The 13,679-nt window shown below is 35.8% G+C and overlaps 1 protein-coding gene across 14 annotated transcripts in view; it reads left to right on the forward strand.

The window, feature by feature from the left end:
- Positions 1 to 13,679, forward strand: part of CCDC88A (coiled-coil domain containing 88A) — a 100,818-nt gene that overhangs the window by 10,904 nt on the left and 76,235 nt on the right. The gene's annotated exons all lie outside the window — the stretch shown is intronic.

Genomic DNA, 13,679 nt, shown 5'->3' on the forward strand with positions numbered 1-13,679 from the left:
AGGGTGAGACAGATAGCGTGTCGTTTGGTAGAAGCTGAGAAAAGAGGTTTAGTTTTTAGGAAGCATGAGTTTAGAATGCCGCCGCCCCCCCCCCCCCCCCCCACACACACACACACTCACTCCTGCTTGAAATATCATGTTCAGGACTATTTTCAGGAGTCTAGCACCTTAAAGGGGCAGAAGAACCATGCGGTAGAGTCTTTTTATCCCATTCCTGCAGCTGCTTTTGCTACAGGTTGTTTTGCTGCTTGTTTCAAAAAGGGCCTTATAGTAAAGTTGTAATTGGTGCCATGTTCCTTGAGGGTTCTAGAGTGGTTTCCTTTTTATAATTCCCACAGTTTTAAATCAGTTCCTTTAAAAGCAGATTGAGAATATGCCCAAATATCTCACTTCTTATGTATTTGGTATCATTTAAGATTATCTCAGAATATCTTAAAGAACATTTTACAGTGAAAATGCTCCACTCTAAGCTTTCTTAGACCCATCTTTTTGCAGCAAAGATTCACTTAATACTTCCTTAAAAGAAATACCTGGAGTTGCTTGGCCCAGGCTACTGATTTGCTGATGCCAGAAATCTCTTTTTTTCTCTGTCATCAACTTTGAGCCATAATTTTGCAGTTCTACCACTTTTTTTTTTTTTTTTATCCCTCTCCCCAGTTATAGGAATTAACAGAATAATGCAGCCTTTTTTGTTAGCTCATCACTAACATTAGGGCAAAGAGAGAGGTTAGAAGACCTTTCCTAGATCACAAAGTGTATTCTAACGCAGACTTCCTGTCCTGTTTTTCAGGGTATCAAAATGCCTGATACATATTGCTGACCTGAATGTATGTGTATATTATTAGATTAACTGCAGTCTTCAGGCACAATTAGCTGGTTTGTTTCATGTATTCTAGTGAAACAGAGCAGCACATTGTTTTTCAGTATGGGCATAGGTTTCATCTGAGTGATGTTCTAAAGGGCTTATATTCAGGCAAATATCAGCTGGATTTTTCAATGAACAGTCAAAAAGCTGTGCATCTGTACTAACTTGTCTTTTTCTTCAGTGCTGACAATAGTGCACTTGGGTGGATGTTGTCCAACTCTGCTTTTCCCTATTTTCCATCATCTCCCTCTTTTTAAAATATAAATATAAAAGTAAATAAAGCTATTCTCAAACCTGCTCAAGCAGAAATGCGTTATCTGAGAAAGTCTCATTGGGAAGCCCTTAGCTTGCATTTCTTACTGATATCTTAAGCGTATCAAATATCAATTTTGTGACATTAGAAAAGAGGTAAAGACATGCACCACAGGAGTTTATTTTTCTCTCCAGTTCTTATTTCAAAGTTTTCAAGCCTTTTGGTTATTCCAAATCAAACAATCTCAAAAGTCAATACACCGGAGAAATCACACCAGAGAATCCTTAAATGGTTAGAGAGGTTTCCTGTAGATTCAGGTCACTGTTCTTTGTCAGCATCTCTCGCTGTTCTAACTCTGGAAGTAGGCAGTGGAGTGGCATGTTAAAATTTTCACTTTGAGGACTGTTTTGGATGTGTGTTTGTGCTCTTTCTCTAGCAAGAGAAAGAAACGTTTTTTTTCAGTGTGGCTTCTGTCCAGCCTGTTGGATAACGTTTTTTTCTTTGCATTCCTGTTCTGAATCCCAAATCTTTGTGACAGAAGATTTACCTTTAAGATTTGTCATTTTTCTATAAGCAGTAGTTTTCAGCTGTGGCTTATGGATGTGCGAAGGTCTATAACTTATTTCTAAAGGTCTTAAAAAGAAAATCTGTTGGCATTATGATTTAACTTGCTCTAGAGGGTTTGGCACTTACGATGCTTTTAAAAAAATAATGCTAACTTAAAAATTGATGCTATTTTACTTATGTCGGAATGTATTTTAACTTTAGGTAGTGGTCTTTACCTTTCTGCTAGGTTGGTTTGTTTCTTGTAGACTGATGGGCAGTCAGTGATGTGAAGGTCATAGGTGAGTTGTTGGCAAACTGCTTCCATGAGAATGTACAGAGGTAGAGACATATATATTTGTTTGTTTGTTTATTTATTAAGAGATGACCTCTCAGGGTGAGGCCTGTGTTTGTCAGATTTTCTGGTTCTTGTCTGTTTGTTCAAAGAAAGTTGTTTGTCAAGTTTGTTCTTCTAGGAATTTTCAATTATTTAATACCCGTGAGTGTTTGTTTTATGTGATAGTGACCAGATGTTTTAAGTGTTCTGTGATACTTTGAACCCTATAGATTTTCCTTTCTATCAGTGTAATTTTTTGAAGTTGTTGGAAGCAAGCTTATTTTTTGCCAACTGAAGAGTAAAGATAGGTGGGCCCCAGTCCTTTCAATGCTCTCATTCCAAGAAGCTCATCCAAAAAATCCTTGAACTGCAGTAAATGAAGAAAATCTCTTTTAGTCCTTTTCTCTAGAATTGTTAGCTGTCCAAGTGCAATCACAGGCCTGTATGCCATTCTTGCACTTTGAGAGTTGTTTTTTTTTTTTCTTTTTAAAAAAGAGAGAGAGATGGCATCCTTGAATGGAACTAAGGAAGTTCCTGCTCCTTAAGCAAAAATTTTTGTCATTAAAGAAGGCTTTTTTTCCACAGTAGTGCCTGAGTGTTCAGCAGCCCTTTCTGAGGAACTTCTGCATCTAGGAGGTTGCAGTCTAAAATCATGTGCTAACAGCAATGACTAATTGTACATTCTCAATTTTATTCCAAGAAGAAAATTGTGAAAGAAAAGACTACTATTAGAAGGGTAGTTAAACTTTAGTAATGACTTCTTAAGCAGAGTATAAAACTTCTGTGAGAATTCATAGAAAATAGATACAGTTTTCAGTCCAAAACAGTTGTCATACTTGCTTTTACTTTAAAATTCCCTTTTTTGTATGCATAATTATTGTACGTGATTACATATAGCATAAATATTTCAATTATTTTCCAAACATTGGAACAGAAAATAAGATTTAAAATCGAGGGAGAGCTCTTCATCAAATGTAATGCAGTTTGTGGCTGATTTTTTTTCCCCCTTCTTCCTCCCCGAGAATGTTGTGCACAAGCTTATTGTGTGCAGTGGGTAGTGGTTATTTTGGATCATTGGCAGAAGACATGATGCTTGTTTGTTTGTTTTTTAGTGTAATACATTGTGGTGTGGTAAAAAAAAATAGTAGAAACAATTGTACTAAAGTTTCATATTTTGTGATGGTCAGTGTAGACAGCTATTTGGCTGTCAAATCTGCTTGCAAGAGTTTAATTTTATGTTTATATTAAAAGGATATGAAAGGTAGTGAAATGGGTGATATTTTGTATTCTGAAATTGATGAAACTCACACATGACTGGAAGGAAAATTAACTAATTTCAGTCTTGGGTAATTTAAATCCCCCTCCCCTTTCAATTTTCTCTCTGCTTCCTGCCTTTTTTAAATATCTCTTCTATTTCTGTGTTCTGTACTCCTCAGTACCAGTTAACAAACCTCTTCTGTCTCTTTCTTTTTTTTTTTTTACTCTCTTTTGCTTCATTCTTTGGGTCCTCTCTTTGGGAGAGGGAGATAAGGTTTAGAGGATACCTATTTTTCTTAATTTGAAGAAGAATTTCCTTTATCCTACATTGGAGTCATATTGGAGTTATACTCAAATAGTTCACTTTCTCAACAGCATCTGTGTAATAGTACTATATAAGGAAGATACTAATTTCTTTGTGATGCTGTTGAAATAACTATGCATGATAATGGCTTCATTAAAGAAAGGCTCTTACTGTGTGATACATTTCATGGTAAATATAGTAAAATTTTATGGTGTATTTAAAGTGCAGCCTGGTTTTCAGGGAAATATATTCCCCCATTGTTGCATAAAACTTCAAGCTCTTGGGTTCAGGCTCTAGCCTGTTGCACTGATCATATTTATTTTTAGAAATGGGATATTAAGAAATAAATGGAAAATGTAAACATAAATACACAAAAGTGTCTATATTGATAAATATTTCGTAATACCGAGAGCCAATTTGTAAAAATCGCTAGTACCTTCAAAAAGTTCAGAAAATCTAAGAATGCAGATGCATTATTTGTCAACTTGGAAATTATGTAAGCTTGGAAAAAAATGATTTTTTTGATTAATTCCGTGGTGTCTTGAAAAATGTGTGTGCTTAGTAGATGACAGGTGAATTGTTTTATTTCCCCTCCTATTTACTCCTACTTTTTGTTCACCTGCACACATCTTCCTAGTTTCTGTGAAGGAAAATAGAAAGGAAAAGATGATAAATCTGGGCTGTTTTGGAATCTGCTTTCTTACAACGCTTGGTGGAGGGGGAAGGGGAGAGAAGCTAGCAGTTCTACAGAAGAATTCCACACGTCTGCCTGCTCATCCTTTTTCCATGAGTGACTTTTTCAAGCACTTCAGGTAGTGGAGCAGACTGAATAGGCTTCCATTTAATAAATTTTTTTTTCTATAAAAGCTTGACTTTTGTCACTGGGTTGAAGAATGGTGAAGGAAAATGTGCGATGTAACATCTGGATTTTAATAAAGAATCTTACATTGTGTGAATTTCATGTTGAATAATTAATTCAGGTTATCTTGCATAGAATACTTTTATGAGATTGAAATGTATCTGGAGAACTATAAATGTAGTTTGTTGTTATGGGTATTGCAGACTTTGTTTTTTGAGCCTGCTCTATTTAAAATCACCAATGATGATCTGGAGGGGAAAAAAAAGTAGTCGTACAGGCTGCGTAGGTGCTGGTTGCAGATTCGTTGTTCATACTGAATTGGAGTTAGCTGTTGATTTAAATACGAACAGGGCATTAAACCTAAAGGAGAAGATACAATTTATGAAGCTAGCAGTTTCTCTTTCCTTATCATCCAGAATTAACTTGCTTAAGTATTTTTCATACAAGCACTCACTGTGGAGAGGGTTCTGGAAAGTTGTTGGTATCTGGATCAATGAAGGTATCAAATATCCCAACCTGTCTTGGGTTATCAGATTTAGTTGGGAGGGGAAAGGTTAGAGCAGTTTGTACTTGGAACTCTTCTCAAGTCACTTGTCTAGTCTTGATGTCGTGACAGTTTTCTTCTGTTGGAAAGTTTAAAGAGGGGATCCTAGAAAGAGGACTGTGAACTCCTGGACTGAGGAGCATTTCATATTACTGCAAATGATACAAGTAATATATATTGTAGAAGAGCGAGCAGAAGGCCTGTTTATTCTGCTGACCTTCTTGACTGCACCATTGTGAACTTAAAAGGATTGTCCTATTTGAGCCCAACAAAAGTTGTAGTAGTATTAAAATGAGGTATTCTGTATCTGGAAAGACCGTAAGGCCCTTTTTAGTCACATATACCTGCTCAAAGGAGCACTTGAGTATAACAGGACTGTAGGTAATATCGATACTTTCCGTAACAGCAACTTTCAGAATTGCTGAGGAAAAAGCAGACATCAACAGCAGCAAGCTCTACCCCTTCCTGGCTGTGCACAACCTGAAGTTTCAGGCAGGAAGCTGAGCTGGTGTGTAAGCTGGGAATCAGTCTGCACCATCTAATTTATTTCCTTTCTCAAGGCTTATTGGCATCCGGTGCACCTGGAAATTCATCCCAGGTATTTGTCCTCCTTACACAGTTACCTTTTCAAATTCCCTGTCAGCTTTTACAGTCTCCTTCTAGGTTCCCAAGGAATTTCTAAACTTTAACATCTCCAGAGTAACCATCAGGCTGCTGTTCAAGGCATCTTACTCTAAAGCAGGGAGCATAGTTACAATGATATATAAAGCCTCATAGAAAAGATTTTTCTGCATGACCGACTATATTCTATATACTTTGTCTAAATCAGGTGTGTCCTTCAGACAAATATATTTTATTTTGTCTCCAGGTACAGAATGATAACGTTTTGGTGTGAGGTTCATTTTGCTCATTTGTTCCTGCAGTAAATGATTGAAATTACAGAAGGCTAGTGATCCTGTCCTTCTTCAGAGTTTAATTGGTGTATAACTGCGTAGTTGCCCTCTTTCCTTCCTCTGAGTGCCTTTGGCAGCTTTTTTAATGTTAATTGTTTTTTAATGAGGGCAGTTTTTTGATGATTGTCCTGGAAGTGTAGGAACCCTTGTAGTTTTTTCTCCCTTCATGATTATTCAGTGGGATGAGTTGCTTGCAGTCCTTTTTCAAAGTTTGTGTCAAAGGTAGCTTTTGACTTCTGAATAGTCTCCCCTAAACCACATTGCATAAAGGGGAGGAAAGAAATTAAATTCAGTCACCAGATCTTTTGAGTGTATTACGGTTTTATCTGACTGCACATTCACATGTCAACCTGGGAGTGTACAGATGTGAGGGGAATGTTCTTTCATGGAAATAATACCACTAGTAGTGGGACCACTAGTAGTGGGACCACCTGGCAAAGCTGTCATGAGATGCAGTAGATTGATTTTGATGGAGAAGGGGGAGACAGGGTTATTTCATACTAAGGCTTGTGGCGCTGCTTCAGACACAGCTGTTCAAGCACACTTAAACCATGAGTAATTAGATGTCTCCTCTGCTGTGGCACAGAAAAGGCAGAGTGAGCGCCAGCCAGAGCTTAGGCACTGTGCAATTAGCTTGTGCGTAGTTCAGCCCGATCAGATGCTGCAGTACGGGGAATAGAGAAACTGTCCACCTATGCTCAGTACTTCCCATGTATGTTCTTGGCAGCCTTGCACCCTGTGATCCCCACTAGCCCACCAGTTTTTTGTAGGCTGCTTGGTCATGTTTTTTAACATGGCTTCAGCATCCTAATAGTTAATGGTGTTGGACATTATGCATAGCAATGAGGTTTTGTGGAAGCATCAAAAGGCTCAGGATAGTAGACCTACTTCATAAAACTCACCTTAGCATGAGGCAAAAAAACCCCTTTGATACAGCTGCTGAAATTTTGGCGCACACAGTCTTTGCTAAATGCAGAGTTAGCAAGAGCATCCTTGAATTGAGATATTAATACGTGCCTTATTTTGTGGTAAAGCATACATCAGTGTTTGTAATGATACCTTAAGATGTTTCAGCAGATGTCTGTAGACTTATACCAACGCTCTCATCGTGCATTCCTGCCTGAACGCTAGTGACTCGGGTAGAAATACAGACATTTTACAAGAGGTAAATGTCATAAATACCTGCTAAAAAGCCAAGGGAGTTGTTAGCATAAATCACAGCATTTGCTTGCGTATCACAAATCAGGCTGAGAACATCCTTTTATTGCATTCTACGTGAGTGCATAAGTTTAGGCTGGTTAAGCAGGATTCGAAAGAAATCTACACTTCAGCAACTGTAAAATATACATCCCTTGTCTCTTTGGCAAGTCACTTCACAGCCGTCCAGTTGTAATAATCATTTGTGCATTGTGTAACAGCACGGGGCCATTGCATTGTCCATTATCATTAATATATTCCACTCACAGTGCTCGCATGTCTGGCATGAAGCTCTCCAAGAGATGGAAGGATTTTATTGGCATTTATTTTTCAGATAAGAATGTGTCTAAGTTAAAGACAAAAGCTCCAAAAGCTTCAACAGCCTATCTCATGAATTATTGTTTAGGAAAGATATTGATAATCATGTATTTAAAACCATTTTGGTCAGCACAGAAATCCTGATGAACCTTTGCCAGAGGTATAGAAAAAGGAAATAGACTTTTTTTTTCTTGATGTTGGTGATAGGTTTAATATGGAAATATTTTTTGGCAGTAGAATTTGATCGTACTGATAGGTAGGTGGGGAAAGTTTGGAGTATGCCATCTTGTAGTAATGTTATTAAAACATGCTTGGTCCCCATTCAGATTCTGACAATAATGTAATTCAGAATCAGTCCTATTCTTCAAGATTCTACTTTCTGCAGGCATATCCTTAGACTATAATGATTTTAAAGACTGATTAAGCAGCTAATCGGTGAAGGCCAGTGCTCCTTTAGTCCCATATGCAGAGGTGCTTCTGATCACATGAAGCAGTACACTGAGGCAATGAAGTTGTGTTGCTTCAGATGCTTAAAGCACTTTCAAGATTATCAATATTACTATTCTTCAGTGAAGGCCCCAGTTTTACTTTAACATTCAGAAGAAATGAACTCTGGTACTGTACTAAATTTCTTTATAAAACACCTTTTGTATGTGTTTGATATTTTCTTGCTAATAGTGAATGATGGAAATGCTGCTTTATTATTTGAAAACCATCCAAAACTTGATATATCAGCAATTACTGAAATACTTGGCACAGAGCGGGAGTGAACTTCAGTATTCCGATTAAAGAGACCTTGCCAAGAATAGAACTTTATTAGGCAAATAACATTTATATGTGAAAGCAAGTACTGTGCTACAGTAAGCTAAAACTCAAGTAGATTAAAGTCAATATTTATTACCTTTCAAAGTGCAAACTTGTATAGCACTTTTCTCCCAAGTGCTTTTTTAGCATTTAACCATACTTGACAAATGCATTCAGGCAATGATATATTTAAAATTAGGGTGCATTGTAATACTAGATTTAATCATTAAGTACCATCGAGGAACAGATGGCAAGAGAGGACACAACTGGTTTGCAGCCTGCATAGATTTAAGCATGAAGCCATTAAGCTATCACATTCCTATTTCTGATAGATTTTGGTCAATGAAAAATTAGAGACACATAATCCCTGATTATATGAGGTCTCAATCTGTAATTCACTGATAACATTTCAAAATCACTGAAGTTCTCTCTTTATTCAGTTGTCTTTAAACTAATGCCCTATTGGGGTAGAAGCTTTTATCTGTTTTTGTTGCTATTGAAATTAATGTATCTTGTCGTAAGTAGGTTGCTCTTAAATGTAAAATTGCTTAAGGCTACCTTTTACTGCTCTGCTTCCTATTGACTTCTAGACAGATTTGCCCTATTTTGCTAGTCTGTTCACCAGTGAAGCAGTTTAGTTTCTCCACCTAATAAAAGGAGCAATTCAGAGTTGTAGCATGCATTGCCTTGAAAATATCTATAGTATAACTAGTACAGTAGCCACTAGAATCCTATATTTTTATTTGTCATTTTTGTATGACAGCTTATATTTTTGGATTTTTATATGACAGCTTATTGTCTGTTCTTTAAAGCTGTCTTTCAAAAAGGTCAGTTTTAGAACTGAAATTTTTTTCAAAGTTGTTTCCTTGCATCTTTAGTTTTAAGTTACTTATATTCCCAACATCATGTACTAGCTTATTTTAGTGGTATTGGACCAATTGTATTCTGATAAGCAGGATTTTTTACTATGAATAAAAATATAATTGTTATAAATTCTTTCTCAGTTGCAAAAATAATTTATCATACCATTGTACGTAACATTAAAAACTAATAAATTAATTGCAACAAAATGCAGTAGTTTAATTTGAAGATGCATGCTGTTGAAAGCAATAAAATTTTTGGAGATTTATGTTTAGAATTTTATCAGAAAATATATTTGGCTACTGATTGTTTTTCATTAATTTTCCTCATTTAGTTACTTCAATATGTTTGATCAGAACATCAATGTATTTATTCCTGGCTTGGAGAGTCTGACAAATTATGGTTATGTTAACAATACATAAAGCTAGCTAGCTAAAACATCATGCTACGTTATTTCTTCTTTGAGAGGAGAGAGATAAGGCAATACCTGAGAAGGTGGTTTTTATTGAATAAATGAAAATTATTCAAAACAAAGGGTTCTGTGGATCAAGGAGACTACTGAGTTTTAAAGTTGGAAGCTTTGAGAGAATCTGTCCTAGTTATCAGTCCAGGGGGAGGAAGTGTTTGTTTTTTAAACTAAGGATGTTCCCACTGAAGGACCTAATTGCAGTTCTTTTGGTAAAAATGCATAGAAGTAGTAGTGATCCATCAAGCCTGTTCTTGGCTGTTTAATACAGTTTTCAGGTCAAAACTGACAGTTCAAATGTAATCTGAAAACCACAAGGCAGTGACTGAAGATTAAGGAACACTGGTAAATACAAACGCAGAAGTATTCATTTACCAAGTGACCTGTAACTTGCAAGTTTCAATATCTGGGTCATTATAGTAGGTAGCCTATGTATATTTTATATTAGTAAAGTATAATTTTACATGATATAATGTGGTTAGAAAGATTATATTGCTGTAGGGTAGTGGTGAAGTTAGAAGGTAGTACAAGTAGGACTTCACTTTGAGAAGAGTTAGAAACAGTATTTCCAAGTAAGTCATCCTAGTCATTGCTAATGTTTTATTTAGGGTGTCAAAGACAGCTTACCTGTTTGAAGAATAATAGCCCAATATTACAGTATTTACAAGAAAAGTCACCAAAGAAAACTCTTCTATCACTTCCTGCTAGCTTCAGTGAGTTATTGTGGCTACGTGATTAATTATATTAAAAATGATTGGTGGAGATTAGTACTGTTAGTAGTGTTATTTAATTAATTTTATCCATCATCAAGTGCAAGGGGTTAAACTTCAAATGTACTGAAAATATTCTTGTTGCCATAATCTGTTTTAAAATTGTTCTGAAAAACGTTAAGAAAACTTTGGGTATTGCTATTCTGCTGGGAGTGTTGCAATCATCTTTTGGACAAACTGAAGATTGTTAGATATTATTAGAATAAATTCGTTCTGTGCATCAAGTTGTCCTGAGCCTGGCATTCTGATCTGTAAGTTATTGATAGTCTTCACTAGCAGAAGATTGTGTAGTTGGACAGTGAGATTCCTCAAGTGATAAAGATACACATCTAGAAGACGTCTGTGGCACAAAGTTCATACAGAAAATTCGCAACCTCAGTAAGCTGTTTCCTGCAATTCATGATGATAGTTTCCATTTTAAGATACAGAAATGAAACTTTTGGACCCAAAGTGGTATAATTTTTATCATAAAAGAAGCCTAGATTTTCCATAAAATATGAGGATTGTGTGTCACCATTGAGGTAGTCTTGATAGATAGAGATATGCACCACATAAATGTATAGGGAGAGGAAGTCATGGGGTGATTGGTTGAAATACAGAAATGATACTTTGCTTTCAGTAGTTGTCTAAGATAACTCCAAAAATCTTTGATAGACATCAACTTTAACTTTGTTGCAAGGCTAACACTACAGCTGTTTTAACTATCTTTGTTCATGCTTAACCTGTCAGAGTTGATCCGTAAACTATTGGATTTTTAAGTTGGAGAAGATGAAACTGGAGTTATGATTGTGTGAGCTGAGGATACAAGATAGGAATTTTTTTTTTTTGTAATATTGTTGACAAGGTTTCTACTGAACTGTTCTAAAAATGCTTATGTTCTGTTGAGATCTGATAGTCCATTGCGTGAGAAATGTTATTCATTTATTTTTGCACTGTGGGGAGAAATGCTGCTGTTCAGCAGCAAAATTCAGATGCAGGTATAATGACACTCTATACTTACTGATCTTCTCCAAATGTTATGATTTGGGATCTCAAAGATTTATTCTCATATTATTCAATGAAACACAAAGTAAATTTGCCTGATCTTTGGTGTATGCTAGTATACCAGTGCTAGTAGTGAATTATTGTAATGTGAAGCATAAAAGTAGCAGTGTTGACAAAGGCATGGAACTAAGAACTTATGTCCTAAGCAGTCTTGAGCTCTAGTTGCCTGTGTTTTTCTTCCTCACGCATATATTTTTGTCATTGATTGTTTTTGCTGTTGTTCAGGAATTTGTTTCTGTGTTCATTTTCCATTTGCAGTACTGGGATAGTAATTGTTTGTCTGGAAAGTATGGGGAAGTTAATGTTTGTAAACTGTCAGGAAGACATAGTGCTATGCAAAGGCTAAATTTTTTGTTCTTACAAGTTCTGCCTGAAGTTTCTAATACAGCTTTTGAGGTGAGCTTTTGACATATGTGTTTTGAATTCTTGTGGTTACACACTCATTTTGTTGATCCTAAATAAAGAGCTGTTATGATAGTCTCTTTTTTGAATGATGGAAAGGGAGATTCAGCTAAAACACAGCTGTAGAAATGCTGTTGAAGTTGATGAAAAGCCTGGAGATAATCTGATAGTCATGAAGATTAAAGGTGAAGATTAAGGGTCCAAACCAGCCTTTTGGAGTTATGAATGCAGAAATAGGAGACTTCACTCTATATGCTATCAGGTCAGCAGGGCTTATCCTGGATTTTCTTTTCTAATTTTAATGAATTCATATTAATTCAGTCTGGAAAGGATTTCACAGTTCTGCAAATCTGTAAAGTATAATCACTTTTAGTCCATTTAGTTACTTTTGCAGCTAAAGCTACTTTTGCTACTCTATAAATCCAGGATCATATATAAGTCACAAGGTGTTGGCTGTTCTATAGCACACTTTTTCATAACATTTCATAACATTTTTAGGAATGTGGTGATTAGCATTTAGGAAAGAGATGACTTATTCATAGAAGAATCTGTGTCCTAATTTTCCTAGATTGATATTCATAGATGCAAGAAGGAAAATGCTATGCGTACTGCTTTCCCTTTAAAAATGACTGTGTTGTGGGTGCATCTTAAATATCATCTTGCTTCCTTTCTCAGCGTGTTTTTTCTACATTATTCCCACTCATGCTCCCAAATAATAAAATGTTAATAACAATAGACTGGAAAAAAAAATCTTTTTAAAATTATAAAATGCTAAAAAAGCAAAGCAGTAAAAGGCAAATAAAAAGTTTATTTAAGTAATTAAAGTATGTAAATTTGCCAGTAATCACACCTGTACGAAGAGCATACCAAACTATTGAATCAAAGTAGTAAGTCGCATCAAAATAAATCATGATAATATTATGTTCAGGGCAGTAGCGGATATAGTCCATTTTTTATTTGGTTGGTTGTTTACATTTAAATATCACGGCTGTAAAGAGTCTCTATACAAAAATGTATTAATCCCATATATATCAATAATCTTGTATACATGTATTAGGTATAATAATAATGTACTTTACATGCACTTAAGATGGTGAATGTGTAAGGAATAGTCTGTTTTGTATTTGCAGTCTTTGCTATGGGGTAGACCAGTATGTGTTCAGGGAAAGCAAGATCCTCTGTGAGTCAACTTCTATGTTACAAATAACCACATGAAAATTCATTCTGGGTTAAGCTCTTGTAAATGAATGGAGCTGAGTATAAGGGCATATCTTGATTTATGATTTGAATGAACTGATTAATGAAGTCATGTACGCAAGTGGATGATAATGTATTAAAAGCTTAATCAACTTTTCTTTAGTGCTGACACAGTTTTATTATGAAGAGATGCAGGTTTGAGTCAAACAGAAAAAACTAAATTGAAACTGCTTATCACAGGAGTAGTCTGGGTGGTTCATATAAACAATAACATGTTTCTACTTAAGATGACAGTGTTCACTTTGAATATCTTTGTCATAACTTCTGTGAAATTCAAACATAACTTTTAATGTATAATATTTTCCTGCTGTGGCAGACCCTTACAAGCTCTTACTGTTTCAAATATTAGAGCAAGTGTTTATTTTATGCATACATAACCACACTTGTAGTTACTTACCACAGTTCTGCTTAACGGTGCAGCCACTTGTTTTGGATCTGCTGAACTATAATGTCATATACGTTGCTTTTGTAGCTGGAGCTCTGTCCTTCCTTCTGTTCTTCAGTTTCTCTTTCCACAAATGTCCAGTGTAAAGCCCCGTGTATCTGTGTTTCAGGAACCTTTCAAGTCCCTTTTAGTCTCTCAGAAGTCATGGGCTTTGTCATTCCCTCTTCCTGTGTTGCACATTGACAGTAGTTGAGCTGGAT

The sequence above is a fragment of the Dromaius novaehollandiae genome, chromosome 3, assembly GCF_036370855.1.
Source record: "Dromaius novaehollandiae isolate bDroNov1 chromosome 3, bDroNov1.hap1, whole genome shotgun sequence".
Classification (NCBI taxonomy): Eukaryota; Metazoa; Chordata; class Aves; order Casuariiformes; family Dromaiidae; genus Dromaius; species Dromaius novaehollandiae.